Here is a 15,875-nt window from a genome sequence, read left to right as displayed (position 1 = left end):
AAAAAAAAAAAAAAAAAAAAAAAGAATTTTGAAAGTGGTGGTGATCCATGAGGGCCACTCTGAGGGCACCCATTACACCTGTGGGTATGCGGTTTCAGCCTCAGCAGCAGCTCTCCTCCTGATTTTAAGAAAAAAAGCTGCTTGGAATATTTCTAACCAGTGGTGGCACACCTCAGACAACCCCGTTTCTTGGGTTTTTTTGTTTGTTTTGGGTGAGGGGGSTCCCCTCTATGGATTTGGGGAGGAAGCAGCAAGAGGAGGGACAGTATGCAGAACTCACTACATGAAACACAGAACACTGAATTTCCATCTCTTTTCATATCTGCCCCAGAAACCTGATTCTTGAACTTATTTAACCAAGAAACAGGGCCATGACATTGTACAAAGAGGCTAATTTCATAGCATGTAAAAGACGATTTGCTCAGGGAGAATACCTTTTACATTTTGCATATATAAATCCAAATATATGCAATTGGGGCTGCCTGAAGAATCAGTGYAGTTAGGGCAAGCCGAAGTTTTGGCTTATTCAATAAAAACATAAATGCAAGACTCTCTGCTTTTCCAAGAAAAACATTTTGAATCTTCCTCTGCTATGAAAAATTTCCAAACCTCAGATTTCCTTTCTGTGGCAGTTTAAGCTGGAAGTTTCTATCAGAAGGTTAAATCCTGCTAGCCCAACACCATGCACTTCCTCTGACTGAAGCTGGAAAGGATATAGCAACTTATCACAACAAACCTCTCACTGGAAACATTACACTTCACCTGCTTTCATATTTAAGGCTCTAGGSTACAGGAAGTGGAAAAGAAGGGAAGGAAAAAAAAATGCTAGAAGATAGATGGAGGTCCAGAACTCTACTCCGCCCTCAGACTGCTCATGTCAAACAGATGAGCATCTGGATATCGAGTTGGTTACACCAGCTAATTCTTTTATTTTCCAATTACACTGTACCTTGTGATCAATATCTACATCTAACTGAAAGCACAGACTTTTCCCTTACCGCTTACACTTTTTGACTCCAACATGCACAAGAAGATCTTCCTTCTTCAGTAATTTACAACTTCAATAGGAGAGAGTAGCAGCATTTCTGAGGCCTGGGCTTTGAACCCATGTAATGAAATTGTCTTATTTTTAACTGTCTGTGCAGCTTTCAAGCAGAAGCGTGTTAGAATTCATATTAATTTGTGCAGTACCCTATCATCATCATAATTTAGCTCACAAGGTTGCTGTGCTTGGAATTCCAGTTATGACATGAATTCTATACATTTTATACAGATTTATAAATGGCATCAATAGAACACTTAGGGCCTTATTCATTAAACAATGAGTCATTCTGACATTCCATTCTATTTCATCCCAGTTCTTACAAAACTTTTATGTACAAATTTGGCTGTACTTAATGCATCTGATTTAGCAGCAGAAGTGTTGCAGCATAGTTTCAGCTGGGTGTGGAAGCAGATGAAAGGCACTGTTTGAAAGAAGAGGGAAAAAAAAATCCCTCTAACGGTAAAAGTTGTCTGAGGTTTAGTCCACTAAAGTCCACTAGTGACAAGTGGACAGACTGGTGAGAAAGCAGCTTACCGGGTTGCAAGCCATCAGGTACCCGTGCTGTGGACAAGCAGAGCTCCTCCTTCTTCAGGGCTGTTAAGCTGGCACCTTCACAAGCATCACAGCCATGTGAAAACACAGAAGCAGAAGAAAGTTTGCAGGCGTGCACCATTGCAAACATGTGCTTGCTGTCCAGCAAGCCAAAATCCCAAGTTACCAGTGAATCCAACACTTCTACCCTATCTTGAACACATTTGTCAAGCACCACCAAAAAGCAAGAGGCATAAAGCCTTCAATTAGTGTGCAACTGTGGCACTGGAGAGCTCTAACGATCACGCGGTACCACAACATGAATCTTCAAAATAAATCCTGTAAGAGCCTAGAGTCTTCATATGGACATTTTTGTGTTTTAAATGAGCAGGGAGTTGAAAATAAACAGACCAAATCAAAACAGGGCATGTCACTTCTGACGAATGGATCAGGGCTACAAATAGTGACTAGCAGTATGTCTACGCTGCAAAATATAGGACTAATGCTTGGTAAATTCTACCTTAATCTAGGCAGAGCATATAAAAATAGCAGTGAAGTCATGATGGTATAGGTTTTAGCATGTTCTAGCAACCAGAGCACCAAGTCTCCAGGGACGTGCTGGTTACTAGCCAGAGAAAATTTGCCTGAACTGTTCTCATTACTTCATTCAATCCAGTCAGTCCAGGTTAACTTGCATACGCTACAAACAGCTCTCCGTTTTGCAGTGGGGACATCTCATCACGCTCAATTTTATGCTTTCTTTGTCCTTTCAGCCCTCCTCCTGATTATATGTTAGCCATATCACATAAGGTGCTGTTCTTCACTGTAGAAATCAGCCAGTGAGACCAAAAAATATTATGGGGAAATTCGTGAATGTTCAAATCCCTGCTCCCACTGCCCACCAGCCAGGTTGTAGAAAGGCTGCTGCAGCACAACAGTCTTGGAGGTCACTGCTCCTCTCTAAATGCCCTTGTCGTTAGGAAATGGGCTCAAAAGTCGTTGAAAAGAGAGGGGAAGATACGTACACAAATGTGCATAAAGCAGGCGCACACACGGGTGGAAACCATTTCACGACATCATGCTTTGGATGTGTGCTGTTTTCTCGGCACATATATAAACACCGGTGCTTATTTTTTGTCTTTATCCTTAATAAGCTATGGTAAATTTGGAATCTATTTCACTATATATTCTTGTACATTAGATCATTATCTACCTAGCAATCACCATGCCAATAAAGGCACAATACTATTTGCCTCCACTGCCTGTAAGAGAAAACAGGGATATTTGTTCAAATAAAGCACACCATCTCATTTTCATTAGTTTTCTCACCGTGATACTTCTGGTATTTCATTTTATGTTATAGACTTGAAAGGACAAAAATGAGATCAATGTTTAGATTTTATTATGGTAGCACAAACAATTTTCTGGAAGGTGGGTTGTTAATTTTTCATTTTACATTCCAATGGATGTGTTCTCTTAAAGCAGTTATTATATATCCTACCATTCAGAGGTTTATTGAATAAAAATTGGGAGTGGAACAGTAATGGAAGAGAATTAAAACCAAAATGCCTATTTATTCATTGCCCAGGCTGAAAGAAACAGAATTGGCCATTAAAGGAACTGCTCAGGGCCAGCCACCCTCCTTTAACTTCATCCTCTTCTAATCTACAGCTCATGAGCTGCTCCTTTACTCATTGCAAGAGGTCCACAATTGTAACACTGCCATATACTGCTGGAAATTTATTTAAATGGCATATGATAGAAGCCATATGATAGAAGCTTAATTACATAGAGGGCATATGGAAGGCATATGACATAAGGACATATGGAAGGCATATGATAGAAGGGCATCCGAGGACATATGACGGAAGTCTAATTAATTGACAATACATTCCTCTCATCAGGGGGAGAGCTGGAATGCTATTTTGTTCAGAAGAAAAATATGCACATTGAATTATACTTATTGTCAACTCCCATGTACCACTGACCATTCTCCGCTTTAATTATTACTCCTTGTTCTTCAGAGAAAGACAGATCATTTGATTTGCATATCCATCTGGCATATAAAGTTAAGTTTTACAGCAACAGATGTGTGTGCTAGTACAAATAACCATTATTTTTGAACCTTGAGAAGTTCTTTAATACCTGAGCAAAGCAGGTCTAAAATGTTACCACCAAAAAGAAAACGAGAATGRTCTTCTTTGGGTGCAATTAACATGCATTTGTAAAGGTGTTCCTACATGAGTAGCTAACAGGTAAAGAATGTACCCTTACGGAATAACTCTGCGTTAGATGTGAGTCAATGCTGCTCATGGCTTTACATCAGCCAACAATTTGCACTTCTATCTGCAAAAAGATTTATTTGGGGGGGGGGGGGAGATACTGCCTAGAATGTGCCAAAGAATATTCTTCTTTCCTAACTATCTGTGTGTGTTCAATGCATATGCCTCCATGGAACACAGAAGTGACGTCGTGTTAGCTGCGATTCTTCTCTTGTGCTGAGGAACTGCAGAGTTATAAAACACGGATAGCCCTATCTGTAACCTCCTTGAAAACAAAATGGAATAGCGCCCCAGTAATCCACTCTGAATCACTAATACTTGAGCCCTGGATAACACTCAACAGCTTCTCGTGGTATTTAACAAACAAGAGTATGCAGATTTTATAGCTTTCAAGTGACGTTTTAACAGAGAAATATTTTTCAAAGTTATTTAGATACCTAAAACATTGCAATCATTTTCACACTTTTAGATTAGTCTAACAAAGTGCATTTTGGGCCTACTGCTTGCTTTTATTCAGTGACTTGTAACGCTTCCCCACTAGCAAACCACCGCGTTATTTGCGGGAATTGACCAACCCATGTCAGACGCAGCACCAAAACACGTCTTCTGGGCCCCAAGTGTTAGGGCAACCACCTTCACCCAGACTGTCTGGGGACCCAAAAACTGAGCACCACCCATGTTCAGACCTTGAGTCCTGAGTTCAAACATGACCAGATATTGGCCAGAAATGGGCAAATAAAACAGTAGATTTCACTAGCAGCGAGAAATTCAGGTGTCTTTCCTCAATTCTAGGTGCCTAACTGTATATGACAAGCCTACCAGCCCATAGTTAAAGTCAAGGACTTGATTTCACTGCTGTCATGAACACATGTGTTCTCAGTACGTGTCCTGTCTCCACAATGCCCTTAAATTCAGAGGCAGCTGCACAGCAACTTAATGAAAACTTGTGCAAGGGAGAACAAGATCACCTCTACTGGAAATGCCCACAGCCATCACCCATGCATCACCTAGGTGAACTGTGCAAGCCTGGAAAAGCTTAAGAACTGGCATTTTAGTCACCTATAATCACTAATGAGGACCCCCTACTAKCAGCCTTCCTGAAGCCTGTGCAGATTTTGGTACTCCTACAAGAAGCTTTCCAGGCTTTGCCTGGAAGCATCACTACTCGCCCATACTCTTCCTCAGAGGCAGTGAGTATGCAAGGTCTCGTTCTGCTACTGGCTATAGAATGGTTTAATGCCTAGTCACAGACTACAGGAAAGGGAAACCCACTTATGTATCCCAATAAACGTTACAATACTGGGTGTTTTTCATATTACCTTTGGAGACTTCGGATTGCTGACTCCAAAGGCAATAACACTGGTATGTTGCCATGGTGCTTTTTAGGAAYGTTACACATTGCGCTGCTCAAATGCTAATGAAGGAAGACAGGCATTACTAGTCCGCTGAATTTGCTGAACACTCAATCATACGGCACCCGTAAGTACAAAATACTGAGGGAAGGAACATTTCTGAAGTTCTAGAGAGGCAGAAGACAAGAAAAGATTTTCCAGCTGCATCTTACCTKCTCTTTCCTGTTCCATGCGTCCAGAGCAAACATTGCTGAGGAATTATGGTCGCTCATCACGCCGTTCTGTGCAAGACCCAAGGAAAGCTAGGAGGTTGTACAGTTATCTCCCTTGGTGTAATTCTAAACTATACAACCTACTACCTCAACCTGGATGCATGCAGTCAAAAATGCTGAAAGCTACCCACCATTTCACAACAGACATAATGTCAGGGTTTCTAGTTAAAAACAAGTCCTCAAAATTCTCATAGCACTAATTTCGAAGTGATAAATGCTTCGCTGGTGAAAAGACACCAAAGCTCCCCACACTGCATATGTTCATAGATGACACACAGAAAGCCATGGTTATTACTGCTGGGTATAAACGAGATCATGGTCACTTTTCTTTCATGAAGGAATTTTGTCCTTGGCCCCAAAAGTGCTGTTTTCCATCCACTGCAGATGCAGCTGGACTGCAGCACAGAACATATACGTACTTTTTTAGAATGCTTAAAGACAGTTTAGAACGAACACTGTACTAACATCTCTCTTCCCTTTTGAACACTTAAAATATTGACCTCTGAACACACATCTTGGCTCCTGAACATTTAAAGGACGATCAGAGAAGAGGAATTAGGAGAACTGCAAAAACGGGTAGAAAGTTTTAAGCAAATTTTACCCTTGCACCAATCCCTTGTTAAGATTCATGATTTTTAAGTGAGATACAGAGCATCTATGAACAGTCAGAATAAAATYATGTCCCTTAACAGGGAACACATGACATTTTTCACTTGTATTCATTCACAGTCAAACAAYCAGGATGTTATCATTGTGACTCATTCCTATTACCCACCAAGGTATTACTTAAAGCAGTAGGCTGCCTATTTATTACGGCTTAYAAACAGGGATTAACATCTTAAAATATGTCAGTGGAACCGAATCAGTCCCGTGATCCTGTCTCTCAGGTAAACGCATCCTTGGGCAGAGCAGCTCTGTGCTGGAAGGGGATTACAAGGGAATAAAACATAGCACATAGGGAGTGTGCTGAATAGATCGCATCTTCGTTGCCTGTGTTTTCTTAGGATCAAGTGACATTGTTGTTTATGAAAAAGCCAGTGCTCTACATTTCACAAACATGATAGAATGATAGAAAATTCCTTGTGATTAATAATCTAAATATGGGCCTAGATACCCTCCTTTTCCCTCAGGTTGGCAAATGTCACCATGAATGTTTTTTCCTTGCTCTCCACCTTCCCTGAGCTGTGAGCTTGGAGCTGGCACTTACCCAAGGAGCATCTTGCTGCCTCCCCCAGTGCTCTACCAAGCAGGGGASCTGAGCCCCATAGACATACATGCTTCCACCAGAAGGACTTGGACCTGCTCTGAGTCCTTGGGACAAAGTCTTCAGTAGGGAAATATTCCAGCCTGAATTACCACATAGGCCAAAGGTCTTCTGGTAAATGCAATGAGATTAAACAGGCCTTTATGTGGACTTCACGTTACCTGTGCCCACCTCAGAGCTCCCTCAGTGAGCTGCAGAAAGAGATTGTATACAGACTGTCCAGGTAAGCTCCTCCCACCYATGAAATCTCAGCATCAGAATTGCAGACATCTTGTTTCTACTCCTTTAAGCTGAGATGAAGCTTCGAGAGATGAAAGCATATTTGCATCCCAAAGGAATTGTAATTTCAAGCAGAAAAGGTGTCACATATCTAGTCACTGTCAGTTAGAGTATCTGCTGCTATTACTGACATTAGGATTAGAGATCAAATATTAAAACAAAAGTCATCTAATTACAACCACCTAAGCACCTTCCCTACATCTATCAATGCCTGGGTATTTGGTAATTAACTGTGTGCTATAAAAGTTCTTCTTTCAGGAGGAAMTCAAAACAGATGCATAGCACTAGGGTCTCATCAGGCTTTCTTTTGGTGACATGCATCCCCATGTTTGTTTTTTAGTGATTTTAGTCAATTATGTCTTTACCCAATTAGCATAATTATACCTAATTATATAATTAGGGTAAATATGTAATGCAATGACAATGATCAATTATGATATGCATTGATGTCATAAAAGTTCCTTTTAAACATAGTGGTAGGGGAAGTGCCCTACGTGGCCAGGCATTCCTATGCAAGCACATGAGCCCCACTGCCTATTGTTCGKGCAGCCCTTAAGCCTCCTGCTTTTTGAGAACCACAGCAATGATTTCACACTTTCATGGACAAAAGGACATCTCTGCCCTAGCCCAGCTAATTCTATTTTAAAGCAACAGTATGATCTAAAAACAGGGCCTGTTTATTCAGAGTAACTCTGATTTCTGAGGTAAGCATGTGAAAAGATAGCTCTCCTATGACAGCAAAGAGACAAGGTTCATTTTCAAGGAATACTCATTTTCATATGGAGAAGACTCTTTACTGGAGTGTCTCTTCACAGCCACACTCAGGGCTCCCAGCTCTAAGGCTAAGAAGTGCCCATGTCACCTACAAGAGATGACCCCAGCTCAAGCTGCAAGTGTTAGTCTGGCCTAGGAAGTCAGGAGGCATCACTTAGTGCGCTGCACATCCCCTTCCCGGGCTGCAGGTGAGGGCACAAGTCAGGAATCTAGTATGCAGCACGGAAGCAGATGAACCCAACTCCCAATTTACTTTCCCAAAAACGGTGAGTGAATTCAAACCCAGAGCTGATCGTTGATGGCTGAATAGTTGGAAAATTCCATTCTTTTAAAAACATGCTTCAAAGTGGCAATTTAGCCAGGATCTGCAGAAAAGCAGGTTTTATCAGGTAGAATATCTCCCAGCAGTAATAACAAAAAAGCAGCACCTCAAGAATTCATCTCCTGCAACTACAATGTATTTTCTGGGCATCTTCAGATCACTTTTGACTTTACACATATAAACAAGACAGCAATGACACCAGCAATGGAAATTCAGTAAAGATGAATTAAAGAAGGCTGAAATCCTTTTTGTCATTATTTTGTCATTATCAATAGAAAAGTCCTCGACTGAGATTTGGCTCTGGATCTCAGAGCTGCAAATGATGCAGTAGGAGTACAAGCCCACCTTCGCTTTTAGATGCTAGGCAGGCTACTGCAAGGCTAGCCAAGCAAGGGGCAGAAAGCAGAAAATACTCATGAAAAATATTTTTGCTTAAGTCATTCAGAAAAATACCGTAAGCCACAAATGATATTGTTCCAGTTTGAGGTCTGAAATCTTGTTTGCTCAATTTCAGCCTGGAGTGATCTTTTTTACAGCTGGCTTCTGAAAACCTCAGACCCAAGATTTCACAATGGAAATGCTGACATGATTCCTACTAGTCTGCTCACCCATTCAGCTTCATTTGATGAAATTTTGCTAGTAGAATTTAGTTGTGATGAGGAACCTCAAGAGGTTCAAAGGTTTATTGCAGCTCAAGGAGCTCTCCTAGAAGTCTGGCAGACAGGCTAAACAGGGTTGCAACTTCAAGAGTCTTCAAAATAAGGAAAGAAAGAATCTCATCTGGGCTCATCTGAAATCCAGAGCAAGTGCCATTTTGAAAGCTATCCACAATTCTTCAACCTATTACAAAAAAAAAAAATTGGTTTCTGCTCGAGTTTTTAGCAAGAGTTACAGCAATTGGAAGATTTACTCAATATTACATTTCAATATCTGGTACTTTCTAAGGGAAGGGTAGCCACACCATCACTCCTGAACCATACATGGCTTTATCAGCAGCTTGGGTGCAGCATCTGCTCTGGGTTAGCAGAGCAACACAGCAGCTCTGTGCTGGGCCTGAGGAGAGCACAGGAATCCCAGCGGGGGAAGGAGGCACAAGCCAGTGATGGTGCAAGGCTCATGGACACTAGATGACTCCAAAACTTTTTTTTTTTTTTTGCCCAGCCAGGCCTGTTCTGTGATGAAGCACTATCTCTGTCATACCTAACTGAGAACCAGTGCCAGAGCTCCCACTTACAACACAAATTCTGCACAGGAAGAGCACTCAGGAGCAATGCTTGGAAGAYAAGGATGTTACAGGAAAGATTGCCAAGAGGCTGTATCGAAACGCGGTGCCACTTTCAGGGTGGCAACATCAAGCAAACAGGTACCAAGAGCAGCTCAGTCCAAAGAGCCAGACTGCATCCAGCATCACGCCAGCCGCACCACCAGTCAGCACAGGCTGCCGCCCCTTCCCGGGCACTGCTGCCAGCAGCTCTCCAAACGGCTCACAGGGAGAGGCCAAAATGCAGAAATACCTGCTATGTTTGGGACTGGRGTTGGCCAGCTCATGCCTCCTTGGAGGTTTCACTAAATGACCTATTAATTCCTTCACAGCTGTAAAATGTAGGAATCAAATGCACCGCAAAGTGCACAAATGGAAACAGCCAGCCAGGAATGCCACTGGCACAACTGGATGCCTCCATGCCATCCTGCCTCTGCCGTAGCCCAACACCCTACTTACTGCACGGTGGCCAAAATAACGCTCGTGAGCAAAGTAAAAGGAGATGAGAGGAGCAGGCCGGGGTATCCAGTAACACCATTAGGGTCTCCAGTAACTTCACAGGTGACTGCAGACCATTTTTTGAGGACGTCTTTGCTCCAGGCGAGCTGAAGCATCAGTTGTGGATGAAAAAGAAAGAAAAGCAGTCGGACTAATTTTATTAGAAGAGGTCTTTTTTAACATACTTTTATGCTCCTAGAGTAAATAGAAACACACAGAAAAACCCTGGAAATTCAGCAAAGAAGAAAGAAAACATCTTGGACTGCAGCAGAATGCATAAAGCCAGCCAAGCCAAAAAAGAGAAATTTAAAAGGGGAAACGCAGACCAAATCTTGGGCAGAATTTACACTGAAAGCTGCTGGAAAGCAACCGTCAGACTTATTTTGAGCTTCAAGTCTAATTATTTTCATATAGCTCCATTTAAAAAAAAAAAATCTGCTTCAAAAATAATTGTTCCACAACTTAAAGCTGTTGCTGCTTTACACAGCAGGTTTTATACTGCTCCTTACATGTACTTTTTTTTCCCTGCTACTACTGATCCTTTGTAGTTTATAGCATGATTTTTTTTTTCCTTAAAAACTATTAAAAARAAATAAATGCCATAAAATTAGAAGGAACAGGACTCCATAATAAACTTATTTTAGGCTGAGAATAGGAGTTGGAAGGCCAATACCCTGCTGTACTGTGGAGCTCTAGGCTTGCAGTATATGCAGTGCTTCCAAGTGACTTGATATCAAGGCGAGCACAAGTGTCTACTGCTCTCACAAACTAATCGCCGTCACTAAGCGAAGAAAGAAGGGAGCCACGTTATTAATAAATGAAACCAGCTTGTTATCTGCTTCCCAAGCACCTCAGACACAAAGCAGTGCAGAGCCCCCCTCGCCGTGCCCCATGCAGCCCTACGCACACAGACCCGCGATTTAATTTCTCCAGGCTGATGTCCAACAACTCTCCCGTCCCATTTTATTCGGGCACAAATGAGCTGCTGGTTTGTATGAGTGTATTTCAATACTAATCCAAGCTGAAAACCGATACGATAATTGCAGAAGAAGATTTGCAGCTCTTATTTTATATTTCTTTTAAAAAGGGTGGAGGGGAGGGAAGGGGACACTGGAGAGAGGTACAGAGAGGCAAGTTGAACACCGTCACTCTAGATGCATGAACACAACGCCTTGTGCACTTGCCAGACAGACACATACCTATAGATACAAGCTTGTGTGGAATATGACCACAAGTTCGGATCTACGGGTTTGTGGCAACAGGCATTGATCTCTTCGGTTATTTGTTAATCTCTTAAATTATTGTTTTTTAAAGGAAAACCATTTCTGCAAATGCGAGAGCTGTTAGTAAGCAGCAGCTGTCGTTCTCCTCCRCACGCTAAAACCCCTCTTTTTCTGGGGGGTGAGGGGGAAGAAGGGGAAAGTTGCTATCAACTGTGCCAGAACATGAGCTGTTACTCCAGTTGCTTTTACTCCCCCAAATCAGCAAAATAAAACTCTAAAACAAAATGAAGCGGGATCTGTGTTTCTTTCTCGTGGCCCCTTAGCTGCACGGAATTCCTGGTGATCACCCAGTTCTGTGGGCACACAATTAATGCACAACACGGCATATCCGTGGCAGTGTAACAAATTATTTAACGGGAGAGATTTGCTCTGCAGGCGCAGCCACAGTGCCTAGGCATATCCCTGCCCCACAAAAGTTGTTCTGTTTCCATTCTGGCAGCCCAGTTAAAAGAGACAGAGGAAACAACTATGTAAGAGTTGTTTTAACTTTCAGAGGAGTCATTATTGGTCGAGGGTGTTATTTTCATTCTATTTTTTAAAGAAAAGAAAAATCAACCATGAGTAAAATTTTTTTCACTTTACGAGGCAGCTTAGAAATCCCCCCCAAACTCCAAATCTCTGACAGCACTTGCACCTGAAAAGAAAAATAAAATTGCTTTGGGTTTTCTAACAAGTTTTCAGAAACAGTTGTGCAGCAAACTTCTTGCCACTGCAAGCAAGAAGCGTCCCCTCCTTTCCCCCAGTTTCCAAGTTTTCCTTCGTGCGTAACTAACATTTCCCATTAACAGAATCTTATTTGGTGGGCAACTGGTGAGAAATCAGGGCAACAAGTTGCCTGACTGTAAGGCCCTAACAGAATTTGTGAACAAAATCAAGGTAATGATCTATTGCCTAAAGTGTTAAAATACCTACACTTTCTGTTTCTTCTCTTTCTTCAGAAAGGAAACTRAACTAATATTATTCTTTATACAATGAAAGAGTCAACATTGAGAAAATAGTTTTGCTATATGGATGCTGTTAAGAAATTTCCTCACTTCTTGTGCAGGTTCTCATAAAAACATAAAAAAAAAAAAGCAACCTTTCCAACCTGGTAAATACATAATTAAAATTAATTACAATCTTCTGTTATTGGAATAATTGCTTGTGTCTCATTCCCAGAAACTCCTGTCTCCTTCAGCAACAGAGATGCTAAACTTTGATCATCTTTCTGAAGATTATCTCAAATAATTCTCTAGTGCAGATTCTCCTGCTTTTACTTACATACCTACCTTAAAAGTATACAGCTTTCCCAAAGTTCTCAGCACCCAAAACTTCCATCCAAACCGTACCAAGAGGAGAAGCTGCAGGAATCCAGCATCTTTGCAGAACCAGAACTTSTCCGGGGGAGCCTGTTCAGAGCACCCCGAATCCGCGGAGCTCTGGCCCTGGAAGCGCCAGGGGAGGGTCCTGGGCGCAGAACGGAGCCGTGTCCTGCACACACACTCGGGCACTGGGCGCCTCCTCAGCACCCCACTGCAAACAGAAGACAGCAAATCTTACCCGACCRGGAGTAACCATGCCCGCCTGCACAAAGCTTATTTACTCCAGGGAACCTGAGAGGAAAATTCAAAGGATCTGTTGCCCCTTCCAAGCTTCTAGCCAAAAAGGCATATTGCARGTTAGTAACATTGCTGCTGCATGGACCAGTATTTCCTGCAACAGCATGGAATATTTCCATTAGATTTTTATATATTACTTACACATATTGTATAATTGAGAACATTTTCTTTACACTGGTATGTATTTTGACTTTAATATTCTTCACAACAATGCATGTATGTGAAGGTGTGCTAACCGCATGTTCTTTTCCACTGGCAGAGAAATATCTTATTTTTCAAWGCAAGATAGCAAAGGTAAATGATATGGAAGTTAAATTTTGACTAGGTTTGCTTCCTTCTAAGACTTTATTTTCCCTTTATTGCTCACAGTCTCACTTTCTAATTGCTGTGACAGTTCAAGTCCTTGGGGGAAATGGAGATGCGAGGTGTGGGTGGCCTGTAGGTCCCTCCTTGTGGCAGGACACGTGGCCTCAGCTCGTACTGCTTTGGATGGAGCTTGCAGACACCCCAGACACGTAAGCAACTGATCTTCCTGACTGAATTATCTCAGCTCTTTTCAGGCACTGTGCTAAGCCAGATCTTCTAAGAACCCATCACACACTTGTAAGGGCAGATGATAGGTGCTCTGCCATAAAGGAAATACGCCCTTTACTTATTCCCTAGATGAGTGGCAGCCTCTGCTGCAATTCTGGCCTATCATCTTCTATTTTCCTGCTACCTGATTGGCTTTCACAAAAAATAAAAATAATAAAAAAAAATTCTTAGTGTAATGGCTCCACTGCTGTAACTGTAGTTGTTAAAAAAATGAAAAAGAGAGAAGGAGAAAGCAGTAATAGCTGCATTGGAAAAGCAACTATGCATGTCAAAGCAGCACTGCTCATCACTGCGGCAAGTCCCCACARTAAATGTGAGGGACTGCTCCTGCACTGCTGCGAGCTCCAGGGACAGGCAGCTTGGTGGCACAGAGACTGCATTTAGTGGCACCTATATCCTGCAAATGACAGGTGTCCAGGAACCAACCTATTCCTATTCATACACTTTGCAAAACAAACTCGTCTTAGACAATTTTTGATCGAGGCAGCAGCAAATGAATAGGATTTTGCTTTTTCCAAGGGCTTTTATATTTTTTTGGAATAGACATTGCTCTTTTAAAAGAATAATTTTCACATATCAAATATGTTCATATTCGGCAAGATAGAGCCGTCGATTATCCAAGATTTAGGCTTTGAAACATTTCCCCACATTGATTAATCATACAGCTATTGTATATTTTGAATTCCTAATAAACATGCACACAGTGGCAGAAAATCTATGGTAAGCAAACAAATCAATCGTCTTCACTGTGTATTCGCCTAGAATGTTAAGATTGCAAATAAAAAGCTTCAACCTGTACATTGAGGATTGTGTTATTCATATTAAGGATACTGTTATTCTTATATTCAGTATATTTCACTATTAATTTTATAATACACCAGTGGTCGTAACATCAGCAAGGTTTTGATTCTAGAACCTGGAACACCAAAAGGAGTAATAAAGCTTTCTTTAATATTAATCCAATATAAGACTGGTMTTTTCTAGATTTATAGCCAAAAGAATATAGAAGGAAACATGTAGAAATCAAGTCTCTAAAGACATAACATTGGTTTCGGTCTGCGGGTGGTATTCTTGCAAACCACAAAGCATAAATGCCCTGTCCAGGAAAATCGATCATTATGGAATGCATTGTGTGCCCGAGCAAAAAGCTGTTTGCAGCCATTTCATACTTGAGCCACGAAAATGAGACAAATAAGAAACACGACCACTAAATAATTTCTATCCTCTCCCTCTATCCTTTCCTCCCAGTTTTAATTCCAATCTGTTTAGGCCTTTAAATATTTAAATATATTTTTTTTAATATACATGTGCACACACACATGCTATCTTAGGTTTAAAAATCTTTACAAATAGATTGCTGCACTCCACATAATTAAAGAAACTGTAAGGAAAAAGAGAAGGCTAAATGGAGAATCTAAGAGAAAGSAAATTACCTCTGCAGCAGCATTTACAACATTTCTTATGGAATGTGCGCTGCCATATTGCTAGGCCCAACTCTTCACGAAACGTACCCTGGAAGACAAAATATTACGGATATTTTCATGAAATTTTCAAAATATGGATTCTACCTACGCATACCCAGAGGCTACAGCTTCAGAAGCAAAAAGAACAGGCGATGTCCTGAGACAGAAATTGCTCCCCCCAATACACCACTTTCTCCTTTTCATTTTTTGAAGATTATTTTCCATGTTACACCTTGGATCAATCCACACCTGCCCTCCCCGCAACAAGAGTTAAATCTCAGAAAACAAAACATTTCTTGAAGAGAAACACTTAAGATTTTGCCAATTCTATTTCCACCAAAGTGATTAAGGAAAATAAAGCACCGTGGAGCTCGAACCAGCGCCCGCATTCCTGGTCAGATAGTTACACACACCAACTTCTTAAACTGATTAGTTATCACATCTAGCGCCTTACCCGATTCAAGTTTGATAAAACAGAAGCAAAGAGAAGGATCGTTACCTGCTTTGAGAAGGTTCACCAAGCAAGCATTTTAAGCTTTTTGACTCTTTTAACACTGATACAAGGAATAATTATTTCTCTCTGCCGATGCGATTGTTAAAAGAGGAGAAACCCCGGATTGTGGTGGCTCCGTGGATGCTATTCTTTTTGCACCACAGCAGGATTCTTGGCTGCCAGTCCAAGCTGCTTTCACTTGCCAAGTTTTAAGATGCCGGTTTTGCCTTTCATTTTATTGTTCCTTTCGCAACGTTAAAGACCGACTTAAAAAACCATGCACAGCTGCGATCGGGGAGGGGGGGAATTATTTGAATTTTGCACAAGAATGGAGACGAGGACGGCGCGCGCTGTGATGTAACCACAACGACACCCACAGAAATATGCCCAATATTGGGGGGGACGGACTCGCGCTCCGAATCCAGCGCTTTCCGACAGCGCAGTCGGGATGGAGCGAAAGAGCAGGAAATAACAAAACCCTCCCCGTCTATGAGCAGCGCAGCCACATCCGAGGTGGCGGTCCACGCTGCCGTCCCTGCCCCGCTCCTATTTTTCCAATCCCCK

This window comes from Nothoprocta perdicaria, unplaced genomic scaffold (genome assembly GCF_003342845.1).
Source record: "Nothoprocta perdicaria isolate Ctin4 unplaced genomic scaffold, notPer1 scaffold_201, whole genome shotgun sequence".
Classification (NCBI taxonomy): domain Eukaryota; kingdom Metazoa; phylum Chordata; class Aves; order Tinamiformes; family Tinamidae; genus Nothoprocta; species Nothoprocta perdicaria.
Note: the sequence above shows the minus strand (reverse complement) of the source record.